The sequence below is a fragment of the Panthera pardus genome, unplaced genomic scaffold (assembly GCF_024362965.1).
Source record: "Panthera pardus isolate Hobbes unplaced genomic scaffold, ASM2436296v1 HiC_scaffold_12, whole genome shotgun sequence".
Lineage (NCBI taxonomy): Eukaryota > Metazoa > Chordata > Mammalia > Carnivora > Felidae > Panthera > Panthera pardus.
In genome coordinates, this window is record NW_026526677.1 from 37059952 (window position 1) to 37086677 (window position 26726).

The window sequence follows — 26726 nt, forward strand, 5'->3', positions numbered from 1 at the left end:
GTTTATGTTTTCATAGATGTTCCTCCTGTCATCCCAACAGCTCCAAATGGTATGTCTCTTATTTCATAGATGAGATCACTATTAATGATGCTAAACATTTTTTCTCCATGTTCCATAACTTCTAAGAAAATCCGATATGAAACCAGATTTGTTTGCATCTTTGCACTACAAACTATTTCTTAACAGTTCTTTCCTCCCTCCCTTCCTCATTCCTTTCCTTTATTCTTTCATTTATTCAGCAAAATTGTGAGCATAAATTAGATCATAACTAGAGTTCAGTCAAGTAAAATATAAAGTATCTTTCCATGTTTCTAAAATGAAAATTAGGTGGTTTTCTTCTGTACATATCTCTAGAGATACAAGAATTCATCTCAGTAGTTCAGATAGATTGATAAACTATATGACCTTAAGATATGTCTTTCTTGTCTTTAATTATGGTGCTTTTATTGGATAAATAGTTTAATTACAAACTGTGTAGAAAATACTACTTATGTTTAATTCACCAATTTTAAGCATGAGCTACTTCACATTTTCAAATATTGCCTGATAATAACATAATTTGTTCTCATTACGTAGGCTAATGCTTTGCATCCTTCTCAAATCTCAGAAGGAAAGGGATTCAAAGTCTTTCATTTCAATGATGCAAAGTGTTCTTGCACTTCAAAATTGATATAAAGTGATCAGACAGATTGAGATATATTTTTCTGAATAATACCATCAAGGAACAAACTGCATTTGAAAGGCACTGGGTAACTGTTAGCATCAAAACAATTTTTTTTTTCATGGACTGTTTCTGGTTAGTATGCTTCCTCTCTTGATGTTCCACCGGATATCCAAAGAGATAGGAATAGTCATGTCAATTACTTGAAAATAAGGTAGATTCTGTTTCATAAATCCATGTAAATCTGAGTCGTTTTCTATGAGACACTCATTAATCTCAAGCTAGTGCTATGGAATTGATTTATAATCTGACAAAGAAGCCCACCATGACGGATGCCCAGAGCTACAAAATAAACCTGCACTGCATTTCGTGATCTACATGTTGGTTCACAAATGCACTGAGTGTGATGTTCAAGGACTGATTATCCTTATTTAGCAGTGATATTATTCTTCTCAAGCAATATCTTGTACTTTTCTACTTATCTGTCTTACCCTGGCTGATCATCTGAGTACTCTTGCATAATCTAGTGAATAAGCACGCTGGGAAAAGTCATAAATAATTGAATATTATGGATACAGTTGTTTGCCTTCTTAACAGCAAAATAGTCCAGTTTTGCTCCTTGTTGGCATCACCTGATTGATGCTGAATTTCTATATGTGTAGCTCCCCCACTGCCCTGTTTTTTGCTTTTCCTAAAATGCCCTTTTCTGTTTAGATTTTAACTGCTCCATAGGACAATAATGAGCTAGGAAGGTTTACTGGACTTGGAATTTCACTTTCATATATGATCACTCTTTAAAACATCTCTGGACATACTTAAACTCTGTCTACCCTGTGAGTAGGGGCCCTGTGATTCCGTAGGCCATGAGTAGGGTGACCATATATTTTATCCTCTAAACCAGGACACTTTAGAAGAGGACAGAGCATTCTATTTGAAATTACAGTAGAGCAATAAATGTACACAGCCAACTGGGGTGTATGGTCTCGTAGATTGAGGGAAAGAGTCCAGATGTTGGGTTCAGACATTGATTTGAATCCTAGTTCTGCCTCCTACTGTCTGCATGACCTCATGCAAGTTATTTGAATTCTTGGACCTCAGGTTCTTATCTAAAATTAGAATAGTACTTAGGCTTATCATAATATGTGAGGATTAAATCAGATAAAAGGCCAAAAATAATGTCTAAAATTAAAAATGTAGTTATTAAATGTACCTATGGTTGTTACCATTTATATTCTTAGTACTTACAATAGTATCTGATATATGGAAAGTTTTCAATTAAACTATGTTGATACACTTACAAAAGAATAGATGAATGAACGCGTACATCAAGAACTGAATTTCAGTCAGAATCAAATAAAATTATGGTTACTTTTTATGAATAATCATATGAGTCACAGAAGAGCTGGTAAACACAAAGAATGTACCAGGAAGCAATCAAGCCAACCTTCAAGAAATTATAAAATAAATTCAAATTAATATTATTCAGTAGAAAATTAATCGGTTTCACTTCTAAATGTGTATTAAACCTCAGGACAATTTTAATTGTGATTTCTGTTCACTTGAGTTAAGCATGTAAAAGTTTTTTTTATCATTTGGTTATCAAATATTTTCATCATTGTAACTTTTCTGTTTTAAAACTGTGTGAATTCAGGTAGGCTAGCTTATATTGCTTAAACAAATAAACACAACCCAACAAGGATTTATTTATCATGCGTACAAAGTGCACAGTGGTTCTGCAGGACTCAGCAGGGCAACTGTCCTGTCATCCATAAAGTAACTGTGTGACCCAGGCTGCTTAGGTCCCCTGGCTCTATCTTAGCATGAAAATTCCTCTCTGATCTGTTTGATAAGGGACAAAAGATGGCCGCAAGGGCTCACCTCTGTAAATAAGTGTTTCAGCATGGAAATGTCACATGTTATTGCTATCACAAGCCATTGGCCAAAACCAATCATATGATCTCACCTAGCTACAAAAAGACTGAGAGATACATGCCTCTCAACTGTCCCGTAGGAACAGATAATCAATATGTGTGAGCATTAAAAATTTCTAGCATAGGTGTGTTATCACCAATTTTGAAGAAAACCATAGAGAAACAATTCTTTTAAATCTAGCATCCATCAAGACATTTTGTCTGTTTTGTGAATTAATTTCTTCCTTCATCGAGGTGTACATAGCGTACCTTATATAATAGCTATGTTGCATACTTCTTTATTTCTTTAATGTTATAACATAATATGTATATATATCTCCCAAAATATTCAGAATTATAATTTTAAGAGTTGTATAATATTCCAGTCAGTTAAAATACCAAAGCTATTAAATCTAAACATTTAAATTGTTTCTACTTTAAGCTATTAAAGTGCTGGAAAAATATTTGAATTAGTTAAGAAAGCAGTAAAATATTAGAAATACATGAGGATGGGACTTGAGTAAGGTTAAAAAGACACAAAAACCTTGAGTTATACCAATAATGGGATACTTTGATATTTTAAGCAAGCAGCAGTGATATACCAAACTATAGTCATGCTGAAATGATTCAGAGTCACTAATGTAGTAGTTGTGATTGAATTTAGCAAATGTTAATATATATAAAATAAAAAACAGAAAAGAGTTTTAAAATGCTAAATCTGCATGCCCATATTGATAACACCATTATTACATGGGAACAAGGGTCAGCTGACATTTCATTGTGAACGTACCAAATTTTGATTTTATAATTGACATTTGGTTATATCTTATTTTTTTTTAGTTTGGCCACCCATATCCATTCATCCCTGTTTTCTTTCATAGATACTTCCCTACTCACTCTTGGTCCTTAATATCTGGTGAGGATGCAACCATACACAGCTCCAAATCAAAGTACGTGACTGAGGCCTGGGGTAATTAGGACTTTATATCCTCTTGCCACAGTGTGGGAGGACAACTGAAGTCAAATGGGAAGCATATTCACTTTTCCCTATTAGATCTTAAACTTTGGGAAAGCAGGTGACAGAGCATCTGAATCCAGTCTTCAGATTTTCATAAATTAAGTTTTGGGAAAAAGAAACTACAGTTTTTGTGGCATTTTGGCTTTGCTTACTTCTTAAGATCCAGATTAGACACACCTACAAAATAAGCCACTTCAATTCAGACTCCACACACACACACACACACACACTTCACTTGTATTATTTATTAAAATTTCACGTATACATAACTTGGAGATTAAAGTAGTTTTATGTTCTATTTGAAAACTTGCATTTTGAGAGCTAGGGTCAGGCCACCCCAAGATGGCCAACTTTGGTATGAACACTTTGAGTTAAAAACAATCCAAACCCAACAGATCCAGAAAAATCTCTTTACCCATAACTGCCTGCTTTACCAGCGAGAGAGCTATTAACAGAGATACCTCTTTGTATAAGAAACCTGTCTGCATAATAGGACACTTTTGTTTTCTAAACATCTTTCAAGTTCATGCTAATGGTCTTTCTCTTCTTTGTATTGCTCAGATCCTACACTTCTCCTTATTGCCTGTCTTTAGAATTTCCATGTTTGTGTTCCTATAGGAACACTATTAAATTTGATTTTCTCCTGTTAATCTGTCTCATGTCAATTTGATTCTAAGTCCAGCCAGAAGGATCTTGAAAGGCAGAGGAAATTCTCCTTCCGCAACACAGTCCTACATCTTTTTCTGCCTCCCCACTCATTTCCATCTCCCCAGATGCAACATTTTCACTTCTCTTCTGAGAAGTTTGGAATTTCCTTCTCTTCAAGTTCATTTGGAATTTACTTCATGTTTCTAAATAATTAGGGTATATTGTTACTTCTTGATTTTACACCAAAAAGCAATGGCTTTGGATTTATCATTATTATGATTATATACCTTTTTCACCTCCTTCTATTGCTACAAAAAAACACTCCCATATTTCTAAGAATTATAGCATAATTATAGCAAAATACACAATGTTTTGATTATTATAAATATGTGTATTAGTCAGCTACACTGCCATCACAGAAAATTTATTTTCTTCCAGTTCACAAGAATGAGAGTCTGAGATTAGAGTGCCCACATGGTCAGGTCCTGTGGAAATCTCTCTGGCTTGCAGATGGCTGCCTGCTCACTGTGCCCTCACATCGCAGAGAGAGAGAGCTCTGTTGTCTCATCCTCTTCTTATAAGGGAACCATCCCTGTTGGATTAGGGCCTCACTGTTATACCCTCATTTAACTTTAATTACCCCCTCAAGGTCCAATTCCCAAATGCATTCTAACTGGGGGTTAGAGCTTCAGATAAGAATTTTGAGGAGACCCAGATCAGTCCATAGTATCTGCTCATTTAGCCAACATAGAAAAAAGAGGAAAATAGCAACATAACTAATGCATAGCTACTCTTTAGAGAGGTAATAATATTAACTTAATTCAAACATTTTTGTTCAAACACATATTACTCTATTTTTAATAGTTTTAATATTTATTTCATTGAAGCCTTTTCTCAACAAAGGAGAAAATAAAAGGCAGGCACATATATTTCTTTTCCCTGCTTTAATTGTTTCCATAGAGATGTAGGGTTGTGAAAGTTTCCTTAATCATATCGTTCAGGTTAAGAATTGTTTCACATGTTAACATTTTATTGTGCTGCAAGAATATCACAGGAATTAACACTGAGATCACTAATACTTTTTTTTAAATTTGGAAACAAATTATTCATTTAATAAGACTTTCAAATGTGAGAGGTAAGTTAATCTTTTAGAGCCTAGGTACATAGAGTTGGATTAAGTTTTATTCTTAGTTCTTCAGTTCTTGCACGACATTGTCTTATTTTGTTTAATACATGAACACAGCTTCAGATAATCATTACTGATTACCTAAATGTATCCAGTATTCCTCCTTGTCCCATCTTACTGCAGCCCCCACAAGTAACTATGTGTATTTGTCACTTGCCTATTGTTGTTGTTGTTGTTTTATAGGTCTCTGACATAATAAGGAAATGGAAACAATATTTTTCTTATATTTCTCTTGACTTTGTACTTGATCATAGAGTGTCATGCGGCATGCAGTATTGGGGAATTTGTTTTCTTCCCTCACCATCATGTTACTGAGATTCATCCATAGTATTTCACATATGCCTCTGATTTATGACAGTCCACTACACAGCTGTACTAATCTATTTATTTATCTGTCCATGGGCATCTGGCTCTGGATTTCCAGCTACTATGTAGGCTGCCCATTTTGTGGACTTGTATCTCAGCTATCTTGGCCCTACCTACAAGAATCTCACTGCCAGTTCTGCTCTCACTTTTGGTCACCTCAGCCTTGACTCTAGGATGTCATGCACCAGGCTCATAATGCTTGTTTATTGCTTTTTGAAGGGATAAGTATTGGGATGCCTGGGTGGTTCAGTTGGTTAAGCAACCAGCTCTTGATTTTGGTTCAGGTCATGATCTCATGGCTCATGGGTTTGAGCCCCAAGTCAGGCTCTGTGCTGACAGCATGGAGCCTATTTGGGATTCTCTTCCTCCCTCTCTTTCTTTGCCTCTCCCCTGCTTTCTCTCTCTCTCTCTCAAAATAAATAAACATTTAAAAACAGAAAAAAAGAAGGGATAAAGATTATGAGCCATGTTGCCATTAGGTAGGATTGGACTATACATTCATCCCTCACTTTTTTTTAAGTTTATGTATTTCTTTTGAGAAAGAGAAAGAATGTGAGAAGAATACAAGCAGAAAGAGGGGGAGAGAGAGAATCCCAAGTAAGCTCTGCACTGCCAGCACAGTGCCCTATGCGGGACTCAAACTCACGAACTATGAGATCATGACCTGAGCCAAAGTCAGATGTTTAACTGACTGAGCTACCCAAGTGATCCTCATCCTTCACTTTGAGTAAGAGTATGCCCAGATTACATTTTGGCAAAGTTGGTATAGCACTGAATATCTTCCTTAGAAAACTAGGCATGCTTCACTGTTTGTGGTTCTTAAATAAGTGGTTCATAGCTATACATTACAACCACCTGGTCTATGCCTGCCCACAGCTCCAGACATCCTCATGCAATTTACCAAATTACATTAAAGAGGACCAAAATTAAATGCTTATATCCATATTTATTGATAGGGAAACTTGATATCATAGTGGAAGACATTACTAGTGATCATCAGTATTCTTTTCTTCTTCCTAGAAACGCAGAATAGGTCCATATGACCAGATCCTGTGAAAGGGCCCAAATGTGTTATTTTGGGTGAAATGTATTAAAGATACTAATTCCCTAATATTATCTAATAGCCTGTTGATATAAAAAACTCAGCACTTAGCTCAAAAATGTATTTTGTACCTGGCTTGGGTAAAATCCTTGCATTGCTAAAGTTGATTGCTGGGTTGAAGTGGTAACTGAATGACGGGTGCCTGGGTGGCTCAGTCGGTGAAGCGTCCGACTTCGGCTCAGGTCATGATCTCACAGTTCGTGAGTTAGAGCCCCACATTGGGTTCTGTGCTGATAGCTCAGAGCCTAAAGCCTGCTTCAGATTCTGTCTCCTTCCCTTTCTGTCCCCTCCCCCCCACCCTGCCCCGCTTGCAATCTGTGTCTCTCTCAAAAATATATACACATTAAATTTTTTTTAAAAAAGTGGTAACTGAATGATTTCTTAGTTATATACAGTTATATTTCCCGTTCTGAAAAAAATCCCCATGGTGTTACTTTGTAAATTTCTAATTCCCCATCAATAAGATAGTAAATCATTTTAACATTGATTGTAGTTTTCACCTACGTTGCAGCATGATAATTTTCTAATGTTTATAGTTTATTTACATTTATTATTATGTTTTATCATATAGAGCTTTTTTTTCTCATTTATCGGGCTATTTACTTATCAGAAATACAGTCCCTATTACAAAAAGCAGTAAAAATTCTAAGTCATTTCTCTTTGAAACCAAATTACAAGAACAGGAGTTTGTTTAAATGTGTCTTGATCTAGATTCTAGAAAAAAAAAGTTTTACACACAGTTAATAGGTTGCTAGTTTACTATGATGTGCCATCTAAGGGAAGCAAGGGTGTTGGAAAAGGGGACTTAGGTAGGGAAAGCGGGAGAGCATAGTATGTGAATTATCAAACTGGCTACTGTTTGGCATGAGCAAGCTGACTGCTAGTTTGTTTGGTTTTTGAGACGCCAAGTAAACTACTTTGTCTCAGACCATCTATCCAACAGGTAAAGGAGATAATTTACCCACCAGCTTCCATCTCTCATCATTTAAGACTTACTGTTGACATAAGACCAAGCAAGTCTTACAATGTCTAATGATTCTGTGCCAGTAGAAAAGCTCCAGGGCAGGAGGCAAGAGGCATAGAACACAAAAAAATTGTGAGCTACTGTGGGCTTGTGTGCTCATGGAGTTGGTCACCAACGTGGCTGAGACAAAAGAAGTGGACAAGGGGGCTTCAGATATTGAGACAACTGAGAAGACCAGACAGAGTTGGCACAGAACAGGGGACTGACACAAAAACCCACCTCCAACTGACAAATTTTATTTCTGGCTTATTGTCTCTCTCCTCTCTTACTCTCTCATTCTTTCTCCTCAAATCCTGTCAATAATTGGATTTGTATAGAGATATAATATATTTTTATTAACTGCAATCATTTTTTGGATGCTCAAATCATCTACAATGTTGGTCAATGTACATGGCTTCAAGCAGGATCTGGTGTCATTTTTGACACAACTCTACAGATTTTTTGGAACTTTCCATTCACAAAAAACATCCTAGGCACCTTTGTACTCTCCTTTCCCCAGATTGGGAATCAGTTATTTTTCTATGGAACTCTAGTTCCTTTTAGTGCCTTTTAGAATGGCACGAAGGAATCAAACGCTAGGCTTAGATAAGCTCACTGTTTGAATGACATTGCTTTCAGACCTGGGTGCATAGTTAGAAGACACTTAGAAGATGTGTTTTAAAATAATGAATTCACACTGATAAATACAATTCAATTTTAGTATAACAGGGGGTTCACTTAAATTATTTGAGTTTTCTGTTTTTGAATTATATCTACCTTCTCTAGCACTGAAAATCGGGACTCAAAATAATTAATATACTTAATTGCTTTATCTCATTATATAAAGTAAACAGGTTCAAGATATAATCACTAATAAGACTACTATTAATTAAATCACTGACTAAGATGAAATCAACCTTTTTATCTGTGCTTACAGTACATTTCACTAAGGATACACAGTCAAAATTATATGCTGTGAATTCCCATTCTTTGTGTGGTTACCCTTAAAACTGATAAGCAACTGGGTTAACTTGTTTCCATTTATTCTTAATCTCAAGAAATTATTTCGTTGTTTTTTTTTTTCTTGAGTAGTAACACGTTTGTATGATCCAAGAGTCTAAACTATAGAGATTGTTATATAGAGAGATTCTTTTCTCTTGTTTATATCCCTGCCCTAATCACTCTATTCTTTACTTCCCTCCTTTATTAGTAAATTTCCCTACATATCAGCTATCAGCAGGTGAGAAGTGAGAAATGAGTGCTAGGAGTAGGTGACAGGAAGGTTTTAGAGTAGCTGTCCAGGTTTCTCAGCTCAAGGGCTCCCTCTTCTGTAAAGCATCAGGAAGTTTACTTAATAAATGTGCTTTGTTCTTCAAATTTCCAAATCTTTTCTTCTTCTTCTTCTTCTTCTTCTTCTTCTTCTTCTTCTTCTTCTTCTTCTTCTTCCCCAGTTTTTCTGTCCTGCTCATTTTTATTCTCAGCTTTCCTCCCAGTGGTTATACTAAGGATGTGCTCTCCTCTCTGAGTGACATTATATTTACTGGGTTTTCCAGGCTCTGCCACTGCTCATGCTACTGCTGTGTTTCTACCACTTACCACAGCAGCCATTCTGATGCCCCCTGGTCCTGCCTCACAATTGTTAACTTCCAGTCTAAGTCTGCTGCTTCAAGTACATCCCTGTCCCCCTATATGACAGCAAAAGAGGATTCAGTAGGCAGAAAGGGAAAGGTTTGGACCTAAGGTCCCTGGATGGGGAAATACACATATTTTGGAACAAATGCTGGGAGTATCTGACACAGAAACCCCCTTGGGCACAAGGTTCTTCATAAGAAGTTAACAGATACCACCACTCCCCCTCAGGTTTCCTTCAGGAAATTGACAAAAGACCTGACTAAAAATAAGTACACCATAAAACCTATGACCCACAAGGAACAGTATGTCCATAGATCACTCCTCATACAATGGAAATGAGGCAATCAGGAAAGGACAACCCAGCAACTATATTATCAAGCCAATAAGGGTAGGACCTGAGAAGCAACAAGAAGGAAGGGAAGTGGAGGGTGGTGTGGGGGGGACCAGAACCTTATAAATCAAGGACCCTTGACTACTGTCATGGGTATTCAACTTCAAATGCCCCCTCTTTGTAAAGAGAGCTTTCTTACTTTCTAATCTTATACTCTAACACACTTTTGCCTGCTGCTCATTCCATGTTCATCTCTTCATTCCTCAAAGAGGCAAGACAACAAATCCCAGATATTGAGGTAAAAAATCCTGCAACACCTGCATACACACTTTTTTATGGGGGTCGGGGTAGAGAAGGAAATTGTAGGTTTTCTTCACTTGAAGATACTGATTGGTTTGTTAGTAAGAGTATGATAGGGAAAGATACGATAATATAGGAAGAGAAAGAAAGGTTAGGACCTGAGGTCTCTGGCTGGGAAAAAAAACATACTTTGGGAGTGTCTGACCATCTGCAAACTCTCTAACAGACACCAACTAATTCCCCTCAGGTTCCCCTCCAGAATTTGACCATCAAAATACTTAACTAAAATAAGTAAACCATAAAACTTATGTTATATGAGGCACAGTATGACCATAGTCTGACTCCTCACAAAATGGAGTGGAGCCAATCAGGAATGGACAGCCCACTACTTAAAGTTATCCAGCCAATAAGGGCAAAACCTGAGAAGGAATAAGGGGGAAGGGAAAGTGTGGGCGGGTGACCATAACCTTATTAAAAAAGACCTTTGCCTATAGTCCCTATGCCCCCTCTCTGTGAAGGGACCTTCATACTATTCTTCCTTTCTGATCTTATACTCCAATAAACGTTTGCCTGATGCTCATTTTATTTTGTGTCCACCTCTTCATTCTTCAAAGAGGAGAGACAAGGAACTCAGGGAATTGAGGTAAAGAATCTTGCAACAGGAGGGGAGGAGCCAAGATGGCGAAACAGCATGGAAGTTTTTTTCGTGTCCATGAGATACAGCCAGACCAACACTAAACCATCCTCTACACATAGAAAACTGATCAGAGGATTAACACAACAATCTGCACAACCTGAACCACAGAATTCAGCAGGTACGCAGCGCAGAGAGGTGAACTTGGGGAGCGAGAAGGAGCAGGAAGAGAGGTGCTTTTGCGAGTGGAAAGAGGACGGAGACTGGTGGGGGGGGGTTTAGAATACAGGAAAAGCAGCCCTCCCCAAAAGCAGCTGGAGAGAAAGTAGAAAATTGGAAAACAGCTGCAGGGACTAAACTAAAAAGGGAGAAAGGAGAAAACTGAGGGTTTAAATTCCATTAAGACTGTGAACAAGGGGAGCACAAAGGCTGCAACTCCGCAGGTCAATACCTGGTGGTGCTCTGGTGGGAAGGGCGAATCCCTAGGAACACAGTGGGGTCCAGAAGGTTCTCGGGCCACACAAGGAAAAGTGGTTCCACTGCTGGAAGGACATTTGGTAGAGATTGTCGAAGCCACCTGGTCCCAGCAGACCCCGGAAGGCGACCACATTTGCTGGTGCTGGGGCAAGGTCCTTAAGGGTGAAGCCTGGTGCCAGATGCGTGTTGTGCTTTTCTATAATCCCTGAAACGCTGCTGCTACACCATCTTGCAAACTTTTTCTGGGGCGGGCTGGCACCTGGCTGCAGTTTTGGGGCACCGGCAGCAGCAGGGTCCAGTGGAAGTTCCTGGGTGCAACTAATATTCGGCCATTGCTCATTCGGCAATTGCTCGGTGAGACCCTCCCACAGAGGGGCGGAACGGGTCAAAGCTGCAGTCTTTTGAAAGTAAGGGGTGGGGAAAACAGTCGCATCTGAGACAAAACTTGGAAGAGAGATATTGCCTGGACCTGGTCACAGAGAGTGAAAAAGTGGGGAGTGGACAAAAGCTGAAGACAGAGGATGAGTGCTGATCTGGGAGAACAGACTGGGTAGCTGGGTAGTGCCATTTTCACCACTCCCACACATGCACATACACACCTACGAGCACTGCAACACTCCACAACAGTAGGCTAGCAGCGCCATCTAGTGGAGAGCGGGAACTGTTACACTGAGCCCCGCCCAACTGGGACAACTTCGTTCGTTAAGAACACAAGTCTCACTGCCTGATTAGTTTATGGACTATAAAGCACTACATAGTCTGACCTCTAGGGGAAAATGAAGTAATTTCAGTCCTACTTCAATCTGTTAGCAGGTTCATCTATTCAATTTTCTTTCTTTCTTTCTTTCTTTCCTTTTTTTTCTTTCTTTTTTTCTCTTTTACACTTTTTTTATTTTTCTTGAATACACAAAGAGAAAACATTCATTTTTATTTTCAATTTTTATTAAAAATATCTTTCTTTAATTTTTATTACTATATTTTTTACTTTGATGTAAGTTTTTTCAAATTCTATTTTACTTCCATCATTTTATCTTAGTCTACTTCAGTGTATTCACCTTTTCAAATTTTCAAACGATTTCCTTTTTTGTCTTTGTCTTTTTCTCTCTTTTCCTTTTCTTTTCTTTTTCTTTAATGCAGAAAGAGAAAAACTTCATTTTTACTTTCACTTTCAATTAAAAATATTTTTCTTTAATTTTTTCTACTATCTTCTTTACTTTTGTATATAGTTTTTCAAATTCTATTTTACTCCCATCATCTCATTTTAGTCTACTTCAGTGTATTCATTTTTTCAAACTCTCAAAGAATTTCCTTTTTTTTCCCTTTACTCCCACGGCCCTTTTTTTCCCTCTAATCTGTGAAACCACTTTCAACACCCAGGCCAAAACATACCTAGGACCTAGCATCATTTATTCGATTTGTGTGTGTGTGTGTATTTTTAATTTTTAAATTTTAATATATTTTTTTAAACTTAATCTTTTACTTTTAATTTTTCTACCTCATTAATTCTTTTTCTCCCTTCAAAATGACAAAACGAAAGAATTCACCCCAAAACAAAGAGCACAAAGAAACGACAGCCAGGGATATAACCAACCAGATATAAGCAAGATGTCTGAACAAGAATTTAGAATCATGATAATAAGAATACTAGCTGGAGTCGAAAACAGATTAGAATCCCTTTCTGCAGAGATAAAACAAGTAAAAAATAGTCATAATGAAATTAAAAATGCTATAACTGAGCTGCAATCATGGATGGATGCAGCAGCAGCAAGGATGAATGAGGCAGAACAGAGAATCAGCGATATAGAGGACAAACTTAGAATAATGAAGCAGAAAAAAAGAGGGAGATTAAGGCAAAAGAGCACGATTTAAGAATTAGAGAAATCAGTGACTCATTAAAAAGGAACAACATCAGAATCATAGGGGTCCCAGAAGAGGAAGAGAGAGAAATAGGGGTCGAAGGGTTATGTGAGCAAATCACAGCAGAAAACTTTCCTAACCTGGGGAAAGACACAGACATCAAAATCCAGGAAGCACAGAGGACTATCATTAGATTCAACAAAAACCGACCATCAACAATGCAAATCATAGTCAAATTCACAAAATACTCAGGCAAGGAGAGAAGCAGCAAGGGAAAAAAAGTTCCTAACCTACAAGGGAAGACAGATCAGGTTTGCAGCAGACCTATCCACAGAAACTTGGCAGGCCAGAAAGGAGTGGAGGGATATATTCAGTGTAGTGAATCAGAAAAATATGCAGCCAAGAATTCTTTATCCAGCAAAGCTGCCATTCAAAATAGAAGGAGAGAGAAAAAGTTTCCCAGACAAACAAAAATTAAAGGAGTTTGTGACCACTAAACCAGCCCTGCAAGAAATTTTAAGGGGGACTCTCTGAGGGGAGAAAAGATGAATATATATATATATATATATATATATATATATATATATATAATCATAAATATACATGATTATATAATCATCATATATGGTATATATCATATATATCATAAAAATATATATAGATATTCATATATATATTTATATATATACAAATAAATAAATAAATAAATACCAAAAGCAACAAATATTAGAAAGGATCAGAGAACACCACCAGAAACTCCAACTCTACAAGCATCATAATGGCAATAAATTCATATTCTTTCAGTACTCACTCTAAACGTCAATGGATTCAATGCACCAATCAAAATACATAGGATAACAGAATGGATAAGAAAACAAGATCCATCTATATGCTGTTTACATGAGACCCACGTTAGACATAAAGACACCTTCAGGTTGAAATTAAGGGGATGGAGAACCATTTATCATGCTAATGGTCAATAAAAGAAACCCGGAGTAGCCATACTTATATCAGACAATCTAGACTTTAAAACAAGGACTGTATCAAGAGATGCAAAAGGACATTATGTCATAATCAAGGGGTGTATAGACCAAGAAGACCTAACAATCATAAACATTTATGTGCCAAATGTGGACAACCCAAAAAATAAATCAATTAATCACAAACATAAAGAAACTCATTGATAGTAATATCATAATAGTAGGAGACTACAACACCACACTCACAGCAATGGACAGATAATCTAATCAAAAAATCAACAAGGAAACAATGGCTTTGAATGACACACTGAACCAGATGGACTTAACAGATATATTCAGAACATTTTATCCTAAAGCATTGAATATACATTCTTCTCCAGTGCACATGGAACGTTCTCCAGAATAGACCATATACTGGGACACAAATCAGTCCTCAACAGGTACAAAAAGATCAAGATCATACCCTGCATATTTTCAGACCACAACGTTATGAAACTCGAAATGAACCACAAGAAAAAATTTGAAAAGGTAACAAATAACTTGGAGACTGAAGATCATCCTACTAAAGAATGAATGGGCTAACCAAGCAGTTAAAGAAGAAATTTAAAAATATATGGAAGTCAATGAAAATGATAACACCACAACCCAAAACCTCTGGGACGCAGCAAAGGCGGTCATAAGAGGAAAGTAGATAGCAATCCAGGCCTTCTTAAAGAAGGAAGAAAGATCTCAGATACACAACCTAACTTTGTGCCTTAAGGAGCTGGAAAAAGAACAGCAAATAAAACCCAAAACCAGCAGAAGACTGGAAATAATAAAAGATTGGAGCAGAAATTAATGCTATCAAAACAAAACAAAACAAAAAAACCCAAAAACAAAAAACAGTAGAACCGCTCAATGAAACCAGAAGCTGGTTCTTTGAAAGAATTAACAAAATTGATAAACCACTAGCCAGTTGTACCAAAAAGAAAAAGGAAAGGACACAAATAAATAAAATCAAGAATGAAAGAGGAGAGATCACAACCAACACAACAGAAATACAAACAATAATAAGAGAATATTATGAGCAATTATATGCCAATAAAGTGGGTAATCTTGAAGAAATGGACAAATTCCTAGAAACATACACTACCAAAACTGAAATAGGAAGAAATAGAAAATTTGAACAGACCCATAACCAGTAAGGAAATCGAATTCGTAACCAAAAATCTGCCAAAATACTAGAGTCCAGGGCCAGATGGCTTTCCAGGGGAATTCTACCAAACATTTAAGGAAGAGTTAATACCTATTCTCTTGAAGGTGCTCCAAAAAAATACAAATGGAAGGGAAACTTCCAAACCCTTTCTATGAAGCCAGCATTACCCTGCTTCCAAAACCAGACAGAGACCCCACTAAAAAGGAGAACTAGAGACCAATTTCCCTGATGAACATGGATGCAAAAATCCTCAACAAGATATTAGCCAACCGGATCCAACAATACATTAAAAAATTTATTGACCACGACCAAGTCGGATTTATACCTGGGATGCAGGGCTGGTTCAATATCCACACAACAATTAACGTGATTCATCACATCAATAAAAGAAAGGACAAGAACCATATGATCCTCTCAATAGATGCAGAGAAAGCATTTGACAAAACACAGCATCCTTTGTTGATAAAAACCCTCAAAAAGGAGGGATAGAAGGATCATACCTCGAGATGATAAAAGCCATATATGAGCGACCCAACGCTAATATAATCCTCAATGGGGAAAAACTGAGAGCTTTCCCCTAAGGTCAGGAACAAGACAGGGATGTCCACTCTTGCCACTGTTATTCAACATACCATTGGAAGTCTTAGCCTCTGAAATCAGACAACACAAAGAAATAAAAAGCATCCAAGTCGGCCAGGAGGAGGTCAAACTTTCACTCTTCGCAGATGACAGACAAACTTTCACTCTTTGCAGATTACTCTATATGGAAAACCCAAAAGATTCCACCAAAAAACTGCTAGAAGTGATTCATGAATCAGCAAAGTTGCAGGATATAAAATCAACGCATAGAAATCGGTTGCATTCCTATACACCAACAATGAAGTGATAGAAAGAGAAATCAAGGAATCAATGCCATTTACACTTGCACCAAAACCCATAAAATACCTAGAAATAAATCTAACCAAAGAGGTGAAAAATCTATACACTGAAAACTATAGAAAGCTTATAAAAGAAATTGAGGAAGACACAAAGAAATGGAAAAAGATTCCATGCTCCTGGATAGGAAGAACAAATATTGTTAAAATGTCGATACTACCCAAAGCAATCTACATATTCAATACGATCCCTATCAGTGTAACACCAGCAATCTTCACAGAGCTAGAACAAATAATCATAAAATTTGTATGGAACCAGAAAAGACCCCAAATAGCCAAAGCAATCTTGAAAAACAAAACCAAAGCAGGAGGCATCACAATCCCAGACTCCAAGCTATACTACAAAGCTGTAATCATCAAGACAGTATGGTACTGGCACAAGAACAGACACTCAGATCAATGGAGCAGAATAGAGAACCCAGAAATGGACCCTCAAATATATGGCCAACTAATCTTTGACAAAGCAGGAAAGAATATCCACTGGAATAAAAACAGTCTCTTCAGCAAGTGGTGCTGGGAAAACTGGAGAGTGACATGCAGAAGAATGAACGTGGACCACTTTCTTACACCATACACAAAAATAAACTCAAAATGGATGAAAGACCTCAATGTAAGACAGGAAGCCATCAAAATCCTCGAGAAGAAAGCAAGCAAAAACCTCTTTGATCTTGGCCGCAGCAACTTCTTACTCAACACATCTCCAGAGGCAAGGGAAACAAAAGCAAAAATGAACTACTGGACCTCATCAAAATAAAAAGCTTTTGCACAGCGAAGGAAACAATCAGCAAAATTAAAAGGCAACTGACAGAATGGGAGAAGATATTTGCAAGGGACATATCAGATAAAGGGTTAGTATCCAAAATCTATAAAGAACTTATCAAACTCAACACCCAAAAAACAAATAACCCAGTGAACAAATGGGCAAAAGACATGAATACACACTTCTCCAAAGAAGACATCCAGAATGCCAACCGACACATGAAAAAAATGCTCAACATCACTCATCATCAGGGAAATACAAATCAAAACCACAATGAGATACCACCTGACACCTGTCCGAATGGCTAACATGAACAACAACAGATGTTGGCGAGGATGCAGAGAAAGAGGATCTCTTTTACATTGTTGGTGGGAATGCAAGCTGGTGCAGCCACTCTGGAAAACAGTATGGAGGCTCCTCAAAAAATTAAAAGTAGAACTACCCTATGACCCAGCAATTGCACTACTAGGCATTTCTCCACGGGATACAGGTGTACTGTTTCGAAGGGATACATGCACCCCCATGTTTATAGCAGCACTAACAATAATAGCCAGAGTAAGGAAAGAGCCCAAATGTCCATCAATGGATGAATGGATAAAGAAGAAGTGGTATATATGTATACAATGGAGTGTTACTCGGCAATCAAAAAGAATGAAATCTTGCCATTTGCAAGTATGTGGATGGAACTGGAGGGTATTATGCTAAGTGAAATTAGTCAGTCAGAGAAAGACAAAAATCATATGACTTCACTCATGAGGACTTTAAGAGACAAAACAGATGAACATAAGGGAAGGGAAGCAAAAATAATGTAAAAACAGGGAGGGGGACAAAACAGACGAGACTCATAAATATGGAGAACACACTGAGGGTTACTGGAGGCTTTGTGGGGGGGGGGATGGGCTAAATGGGTAAAGGGCACTAAGGAATCTACTCCTGGAATCACTGTTGCACTACATGCTAACTAATTTGGATGTAAATTTTAAAAAATAAAAAATAAAATTAAAATAATTAATTAATTAAAAAAAAAGAATCCTGCAACAGGAGTGGTACTCAGTAGGATTTCTTAAAGGATTTTTTGTTTTAGTAGCATTTTAAAGAGAAAACATGATGGGATTGGAGTCAGAGCTGTAACCATGCTCCTATAGGAACAGGGAACTCCCAAGGATTTTCAAGGCTTTGCCATTAGAGCTATGTCTCTCCTATCCCTTCCATGTAAACTATGTTGGAAAATGGAGAAGCCAACTGCAGGAGGCCTTACATATCAACAACCAGGGTGAAGTCATATATGCTGCCTGAGGCAGAGTCAAGGTAGGAAGTGGAAAACACCCTGGTTTTATTTTAGATATTTCCTACAAAGCGACCACCTAAAGCAAGTGCCCTCAACTCTGTTAACCATGCTAAGTGTCTTCAACATGGGGAGAGAAATGTTAAGCATTGAAGTAGTCTTAGGGAGTGACAAGTATTTCTACCATCTGGAACAAGGTTTTACACTTGGCCCCTTAATTCAATAATCTAAATGAACTCACACAATTCTCAGAAAATGTTCTTATGTTTTAAAAGAAAATGTACATACTAAGGGAATATGGGAACCCATTTGATGTTGAAATGATTTTATCACAATTAAAAAAGAATTCTAGTCCTTGCATATACTCTTTAAGGTGTTTGTTTCTGAGGTGGATTCCCTAAATAATTAAAAATTAGAATAAGGTAGGAAAAATAATCTTCCCTCTCTCCTTCTAGGTTATTGGCTGAGATACCCCCTGTAACAAAAGACAGGGTAACAAGAGAAAAACAGAAGCTTAATAGTATGTATACCTCCTGTATATATAGGAGAGACCCAGAAAAAGTGAATAACTACCCTAAATGGTCTAAGTCACCACCTAAAATACCATTTCTAGCTAAAGATAAAAGAAAGATTTTGGAGTGGGTGGGGAAGGCCAATTTGGGGAGGTTACCAGGAAGAGTACAATAAACAAAGGTAAAGTTGTTATGCAGATGTAAATCTTTGCCTTCCCCACTGATAAGAATTTCTGGAGACCTGGTCATCTTTCTCTGTAAGGAGACACCCTTACAAATGAAGGTTTCTCTTATAAATATAAGTGTTTTTTACAGAGGGTAACTTCTAGTCAGTTTTCAGTGTTTTTGATTTTTTAAAAAGCAGCCTACAATAATTCTTATGCCAAAGAGGTATATTTTGAGGTGGCAAATTCTGTTCCTCTTCATTAGTGATGGTCCAGCAACAGCTCAGAAAAGTGAAACATCATAGCTGATCTATTAACATGCAGCCCATTAAATCAATTATACTACTGAGTTTTATTTTTTTGGTGTTATTCATTTCTTTAGTCTCAAAAGCTAAAGTGGTTTCATCTGACAATTTATTAAGAAAAGAGGGAGGGAATTTTTCCAGAAATTACCCAAAACAAGTTGGAAGCCTATATTTTTAGAACAATTTAGTACCTGTTTTAGTCTGGGTCCTCTGGGAAGCTGACATCAACATGTAATTAAATGTGCAAGAGATTTATTAGGCAAACTGCTTGTGAGGATAAATGGGGACAGAGTCAAGGCAAGTGATCAATGCATGTTTGATGCATGTGGAAGACAGAAGGAAAAAAGGACGCTTGGGCAGAAGTACCTCCTTTTCCAGGGCAGTTCTAAGACACTTCATCAAGGTCATCACGGAGTCCTTCAGCCAAAGTCACCCTTCAGGAACAGGTCTGTCATAGTCTTCTGCTGTGCTCAGTCATTTCCTGTGTAGGAGAGGACATGTTTTACCCCTCTAGTCTTTAGGTTTGTTTGTTTGTTTGGCTGGTCTATTAATTAAATTGACATAAGACAGATTAACAGGAGAAAAAAATTAATTACACGCATATGGAAGCCCCATAAAGAATATGAGACAAGTCAGTCAGTTGAGGCTTATATGTCACTGTGAGCTAAGGGAGAGGATTGGGGCCTGGGGCTTCCAAGGGGAGGAAGATAATTTATAGGACAATAAGAAGCGCAGATGTTTGGTAATTAGATGTTTGCCCTGTCACACAGATGGATCTTTCAGATGAAAATTTATCTCTGGCAATAACTCTTTTTCTGAATCAGGCCCCGAGTCTAAATTCTTTTGGTTAGTTAAAGGGAAAGGTATAAGTTTTTCTTGAGTCTACTGGGTCTTGATTGCTTTCAATTCAAAATAATCTACATGCCAAGGGGACATATTTTGGGGCCATGAATTTTGCAACTCCTCACCTGGGAGCAAGCAGCCTTTGGAAATATGCACATGAACTGGGTGCTGGTGGATTCAGAGCACAGCACTGGAGTCCTAAATCAGTCAGTCTCCCAGGAATTAGGTAGCTCATTTCCCTGCCAACCGTTTATCTAGTGTAAAGAAAGCATGCTACATTATCTAGGATTACAACATACTATCTGTCTTTTATGCAAAAATCCAGAATTAAGTGCAAAACATACCAACTTAGAAAATGTTTACATCTACAGCAAGAATAAGAGCCACTCCATTCTCCTGCACATTAAACATCTGCCTGTGGTCTACAAAGTTAAAAGTATTGAAATGTGCCAGGGAATCAAGTTGGCTATGAAGATCACTAACTTTATGAATGGGAAAAAGTATGAACACCTCAGATTATAGAAATAGCAGTTTAAAAAATGTGATATATGGATGGAACTGGAGAGTGTTATGCTAAGTGAAATAAGCCATACAGAGAAAGACAGATACCATATGTTTTCACTTTTATGTGGATCCTGAGAAACTTAACAGAAACCCATGGGGGAGGGGAAGGAAAAAAAAAAAAAGAGGTTAGAGTGGGAGAGACCCAAAGCATAAGAGACTCTTAAAAACTGAGAACAAACTGAGGGTTGATGGGGGGTGGGAGGGAGGGGAGGGTGGGTGATGGGTATTGAGGAGGGCACCTTTTGGGATGAGCACTGGGTGTTGTATGGAAACAAATTTGACAATAAATTTCATATATTGAAAAAAACATGTGATATAGTTACTGCCTGACAAAACGAGAAGAGAGTTTTGAAGGATTATAGCATACACGATTCACGGAATTCTTTCTCAATTCTGACCCCACTGCCTTGTGCTGTTAGCAAATTCATTAGCCAATGATAAATTAACAAAATAACACCTTCAACCATATGACAAGCACAGGGCAAGGAGCCTGAGTGTCAAAGTCTCGGGCCAGGGAACCAATGCTGTTTAACTATATTCCAGTTTAGGTGAGTTTGTTCCCCTGGTGTCCTCTTCCACCATCTTGGTGTTCTGTCACCCCTAAACTCCAAATACACCCCAATAATCAAGCCCCTGATGATTCACCTTCCTGCTGCTTCTATGACTGCATCCTACCTTCACCTTGGTTTCACAATAATTTTCTTGGACTATTTGACAGTTTTCCCAGGAATCCACAGGGCCTGCCACGGTATTCCACACTGGCATTCCTCACAACTTATTCCTATCTGTGTATATGTAGATGCTGTCTCTTAGATTGGCGTTCATCTATTTATAATAGCTTATGTGGTGCCTATTTGAAATTTTATTGATTTTGGGCCTAATCATCATGGGATGATTCTGGGGTCCTTTCAATCAAGATAAAGGAAACATGATGCCAGATGGAGAAGGGTGATTCATCACCTCCTCCTCTTTTTTCAGTGCTGAAAGAGCAAGTATAAAATGGAAACTTTGTTTTTTGAAGGTTTTTTAGAATTCATCTTTAAAATTGTCAGTGGAAAAATGTTTTAGTTTATTATGCAATCCAATAGGAGGAAAAAAAAGAAAAGGTAGGAAGTGCTGGAAAGAAAATAAACAACAAAAAGAATCATAGAAAATAAAATGGGGTTAATTAATCAGTCCATCAATTAATCAGATGATAATTTACTGAGTAGCTACAATCAGGTCCAACATTACACAGCAACAAAACAAATTTCCAATTGCTGATAAGAGAGAAAAATAAGTGGAATAATGATATAGGACTAGGCAACTGATTTTATTAGGATGGTCAGAAAGCCTCAAAAAACCTGATATTTGAGTTGAAATCTGAATGACTGGAGTTAAAAGCATTCCAGGCTGGTGGATCTTCACAGATCATGTCAGTGTCTCTGGAGATCACAATCTGACTCCACCTTCATTCTACGTCTCTGCTTGTAGAGCCATTTTTCTTATATGTATTCTCCAAAACAAATTAGGTTAAACTGTCCATAGTATTTTCTTAACATTGTTTTAATCTTCTTGGTATCTGTATTTATTTAATACTTTAGGTCTAAAATGACTAGCTTTTTATTCTTTTTTTTGTCATACTTCAAAAAGTTTGAATGTTATTTTATTAATTTATTAATTTATTGCTTTTAAATCTTTATTTTTATTAACTCTTATGTTTATTACATCAACTTCAACTTTCCCTCTATTAGCCCTTTCTTATTCTTTGATGGGTTTATTTTGTTTCTAACTCAATATGAAAGCATGGTTCACCGATGTGTAATCTTGTATTATTAATACATTAATATAAGGCTGTACATTTTCTCCCTCCTTATGTGTGGGCCTTTGCAGTCTTCCTGCTCACAGATGTTGTTCCATTGCTATCTTGACTTCAGTAGGCATATCTGTATATCTTCCTGGAACCTTTTAAGATTTTATTTGTATTCTTTGTGACTCTGTCTAAATCTATTAGTTTTTGTTTGTTTGTTTGTTTGAACTTATCCTCTTCAGGACAGAGTGGGTTCTTTTCATCAGACTCCTTCTTGAGTACAGATCGCCTGTGGTCTTGTACACACCTATATCCCACGTACTTCCTCTGGGCTGTCAGTAAGTCAGATATTGAAACAGCTAGATGCCTCCACGTTTTGCCATCTTTCTTTCACATGCCTCATCTCTCTCCAACTGTGGTGCTTTCTGGCTTAACCCTTCAACAAGATCTTCCAGACGTAATGCATGTTTCTTCTCAGGACATTCTGGACTTCTGTTTTTAATTTCAACAACAGTTTTCATTTTTGAGATTTATCACTTTTATTCCTTTACTGCTAATCATTCTTATTGTAGGATTTTGGTCTATTCCTGCATTCTTTCATCCATTTGATGGTAGAACACATAGACGTAAAAAGGTGCTGGCCACCTAGGAAATAATGTCAGCTCTTATGATTAGTGTTTTCATGTTTATGTGAAACTCCAATTCTGCCTCCTCTATTAGTTAACATTGTTTAAATTCTCTCTCCGATGTTGAGCTTTGTATGTGTCTTGTTTTATTTATTTATTTATTTATTTTTTATCTGTTAGACATCTTGACTGTATCTTCATCTTTGGGAATATATTTCCATTTCGACTATGTTTTCTGTTTGTGCAAACTGCTTAGGGAGAATAAAATGTGTCCTGAATTCTGGTATAGTTTCAGAAAAAGCAAGAAGCCAGTACCTTAATGGTATTTTCAGTGCTAGCTTTCTACATATGGGTCCTCCATATTTCTCCCATCCTTTACCATCCACAATTCCCTGCTTCTCTTGCCTGATATCACTCACTCATGCTCATGTTTGAAAGCTTACACTAGGAGTTCACGTGCTTGGTTACTACTATTGTGGTCTCTCTGGCGTCATCCACCTCTTAGCATCCATTGTCTCCATGTATACAACAGTACAACAGTCATGGATTTGGTTTTGCCTTTGGCCTTTGTCCTATTTTTTGTGACTTCCCATATCATCCTATATAGTGCCCATCTCTGAGAGATGTCTAACTCTTTTATGGTAAGTGAAGTGGTGAAATGTTCCCTTTTTATACCTTAAGTGCTTGTTTTTTGGCTTTTTTTTTCAAAATTTTTCTGAATCTGGAGTGTAGAGAAGATTGTAGCCTATTCTCAGCCTGCCATCTTCAATGATAATTTAGTACAGAAAATTTTAAAGTTCTTAAAAACCTTTGCAAAACTAATACCTGTAGAATTAAAATTATTCAGGTTATACAATACTACAAAGTATTGTCAACAAATTTTATGCCACAAATCTAATTTAACTTATTACTCTCTCTCTCTCTCTCTCTATATATATATATATATCCATCCGCCCTTATCCATGGGGAGTATGTTCCAAGACCTCCAGTGGATGCCTGAAACTGCAGATTGTACTGAACCCTATTTATGCTGTGTTTTAATTTCCTATACATATGTATCTATGATAAAGTTTAATTCATAAATTAGACACAGTAAGAGATGAACAACAATAATAAAATACAATAATTATGACATGTCTTGTAAAATAAATTATGTAAATGTGGCCTCTTAGTCTCAAAATATCTTTTTGGACTATACGCAAACTTCTTCTTGTGATGATGTCAGATGATACAATGTCTATTTGACAATATGAAGTGAGGTGAATAATGTAGGCATTGTGATGCAGCAACAGAGTGCTACTGACTTGATGACAGGTCAGAAGGACTATCATCTGCTTCTAGACTTTCAGTGACTGTAGATACCTGAAACCACAGAAAGGGATAGTGCAGATAAAGAGGGTCTGCTATACACAGAATTGAGTATTACTTAACAAAAATAATATACTATAATTAGGTAGTGTTTATACTATAGGTATGCTATACTATACTATAGGTAGTGTTTAATACGTAGGTACTATAGATAGTGTTTAATATACTACAATTAGGTAGTCCAGGAATGTTGTCATAATTCAGGAACTATATCAACATAATCCATTCAATCAATACATTAAAAGGAAAAATAATATAACTAGAAATAGATGACAGGGGCGCCTGGGTGGCTCAGTCAGTCAAGTGTCCGACTATTGGTTTAGGCTCAGGTCGTGATCTGATGGTTAGTGAATTCAAGCCCCCCATCAGGCTCTGCACTGATGACATGGAGCCTGCTTGGGATTCTCTCTTTCTCCCTCTTTCTCAACCCCTCCCCCACCCATTCTCTGTCTCTCTGTCTCTGTCTCTCTCTCTCTAATAAAAAAAAAAGAAATGGATGACATAAGGTCATTAGATAAAACTTACAGGGATTCTAATGAAAATTTAAATAAAATAGGAATTTTTGGAAGCAAATGATTTAGCAATTATCACACAGCAAGAAATAATTACTTCATTGAATTTCCATGTATTCAGGGCATAACTTTGGCTCTGCTTGTTTCTGTTCAATTTTGTTCCACATATCTTCCTCATTACTGGATCCTGGCTAATGTAGTAGTCTACCTACTCTGAAATCAAGTGTGATTTACAACTGAAATATTTCAGTTTTAACTCATAGAAGTAGAAGAAAATGAATCTTGGCAAAATCATGAAATGGTTCTTAAAGCTTCTGTTGAACATGACATTCAGTGACTCCTTGAACCAAAACAACTTCAACTGCGAGGTACTGGAAGTCAAATGGCCATGGAGAAGGCCATGCATACTCCTTATAGGAAGGACAATGAGAAAATGGGAAGGAAATGCCAATATAAAAAATAACTCTTATGCCAAAACTAACAGCAAATGCTAACCTTATTTCTATGAAAATGAGGAATAAAACAAAGATGGCTGCAATCAGCCCTACTACTCAACTATTGATAGAGGATCAAGTTAATGCGTTAAGAAAAAAAAAATGATCAGTTTGAATATTTAAAAAGATACACAGTATTATCCTTCTTTGATAAAGATACTGTGTTTATAAAATCAAAGATACTCTGTCAAACAAAAAGTGATAATTATTAATGTGCCTGGACACAGATGACTTAAGGAAAAAAAACATACTTTATAATAGTGGGGGAGAACTATATTTCATTCAGAATATAATACATCAAAGATGCGGAGTCATTAGGAACAAAAATATAAAATTGCATTAAATTTCTTAAAGGAAGACTAAAAATTGGAATAATGTGCAATTTTATTGAATAAGATTGATTATCACAAATATCTAGATTTCAAAATGAATACATAAATGAACAGAGAAACACATTATTTATCTGATATATTGCATGTAACTTAACTGATATATCTTATATATATGCAAGATTATTTGTGCTTCTCTGTCTTCCCAACTTGACTGTAAGTTCCATGAGTCAGTCCTGCTCACCATTTCAGCCACAACACCTTGCATGCTACTCACAAGAGCACAATAAATATTTGCTGATTGGATGAACCACAACATCATTAACATGAACGGTTTGTTGTACTACCTGAGAGTAAGTGCTTCATGTAGTTCTAGCTATACATTACTAGGCCTATTAGCAGGTTCCTTGAATAATGCTAGATAGAAAATATAGTTGTGGAAAATATAGTGATGAATATTCTTTGTTTGAACCCCTCTCCCACTATAATGTCATGAATAATGAGAGGAAGGAAGAAAGGAATACTTGCCTTGAAAAAACATCCTTTCTAATGAAAGTAACAGCCATATACACCGTTGACCCTTGAACAACATGGGGATTAGGGGCACCAAACCTCTACACAGTCAAGAAGCTGAATATAAATTCTGACTCCTCAAAAGCTTAACTACTAATAGTCTATTGTTGACTCAATCAAATAACATAAACCATAACATAATAATGTAAACAGTGGATTAATACATATATTGTATATGTATTATATACTGTATTCTTACAATAAAGAAAGCTAAAGGAAAGAAAATGTTATCAAGAAAATCATGAAAAAATGCATTTATACTATTGTACCATATCAAAAAAAATCCACATATTGGTAGACACGCACAGTTCAAACGTGTGTTCAAGGGCCAGTCATATAACTAACTGTTATGTAAGATAGAATGATG

At 36.8% G+C, this 26726-nt stretch overlaps 1 long non-coding RNA gene across 1 annotated transcript in view; it reads right to left on the reverse strand.

Moving 5' to 3' along the window:
* Positions 1-26726, reverse strand: part of LOC109271264 (uncharacterized) — a 221463-nt gene that overhangs the window by 33619 nt on the left and 161118 nt on the right. Inside the window, exons 6-7 of the long non-coding RNA XR_002081903.2 lie at positions 20230-20358; positions 19628-19742 (exon numbers count right to left, since the gene is read on the reverse strand). This is a non-coding gene — a long non-coding RNA (uncharacterized LOC109271264). The remainder of the gene's footprint in view (positions 1-19627; positions 19743-20229; positions 20359-26726) is intronic.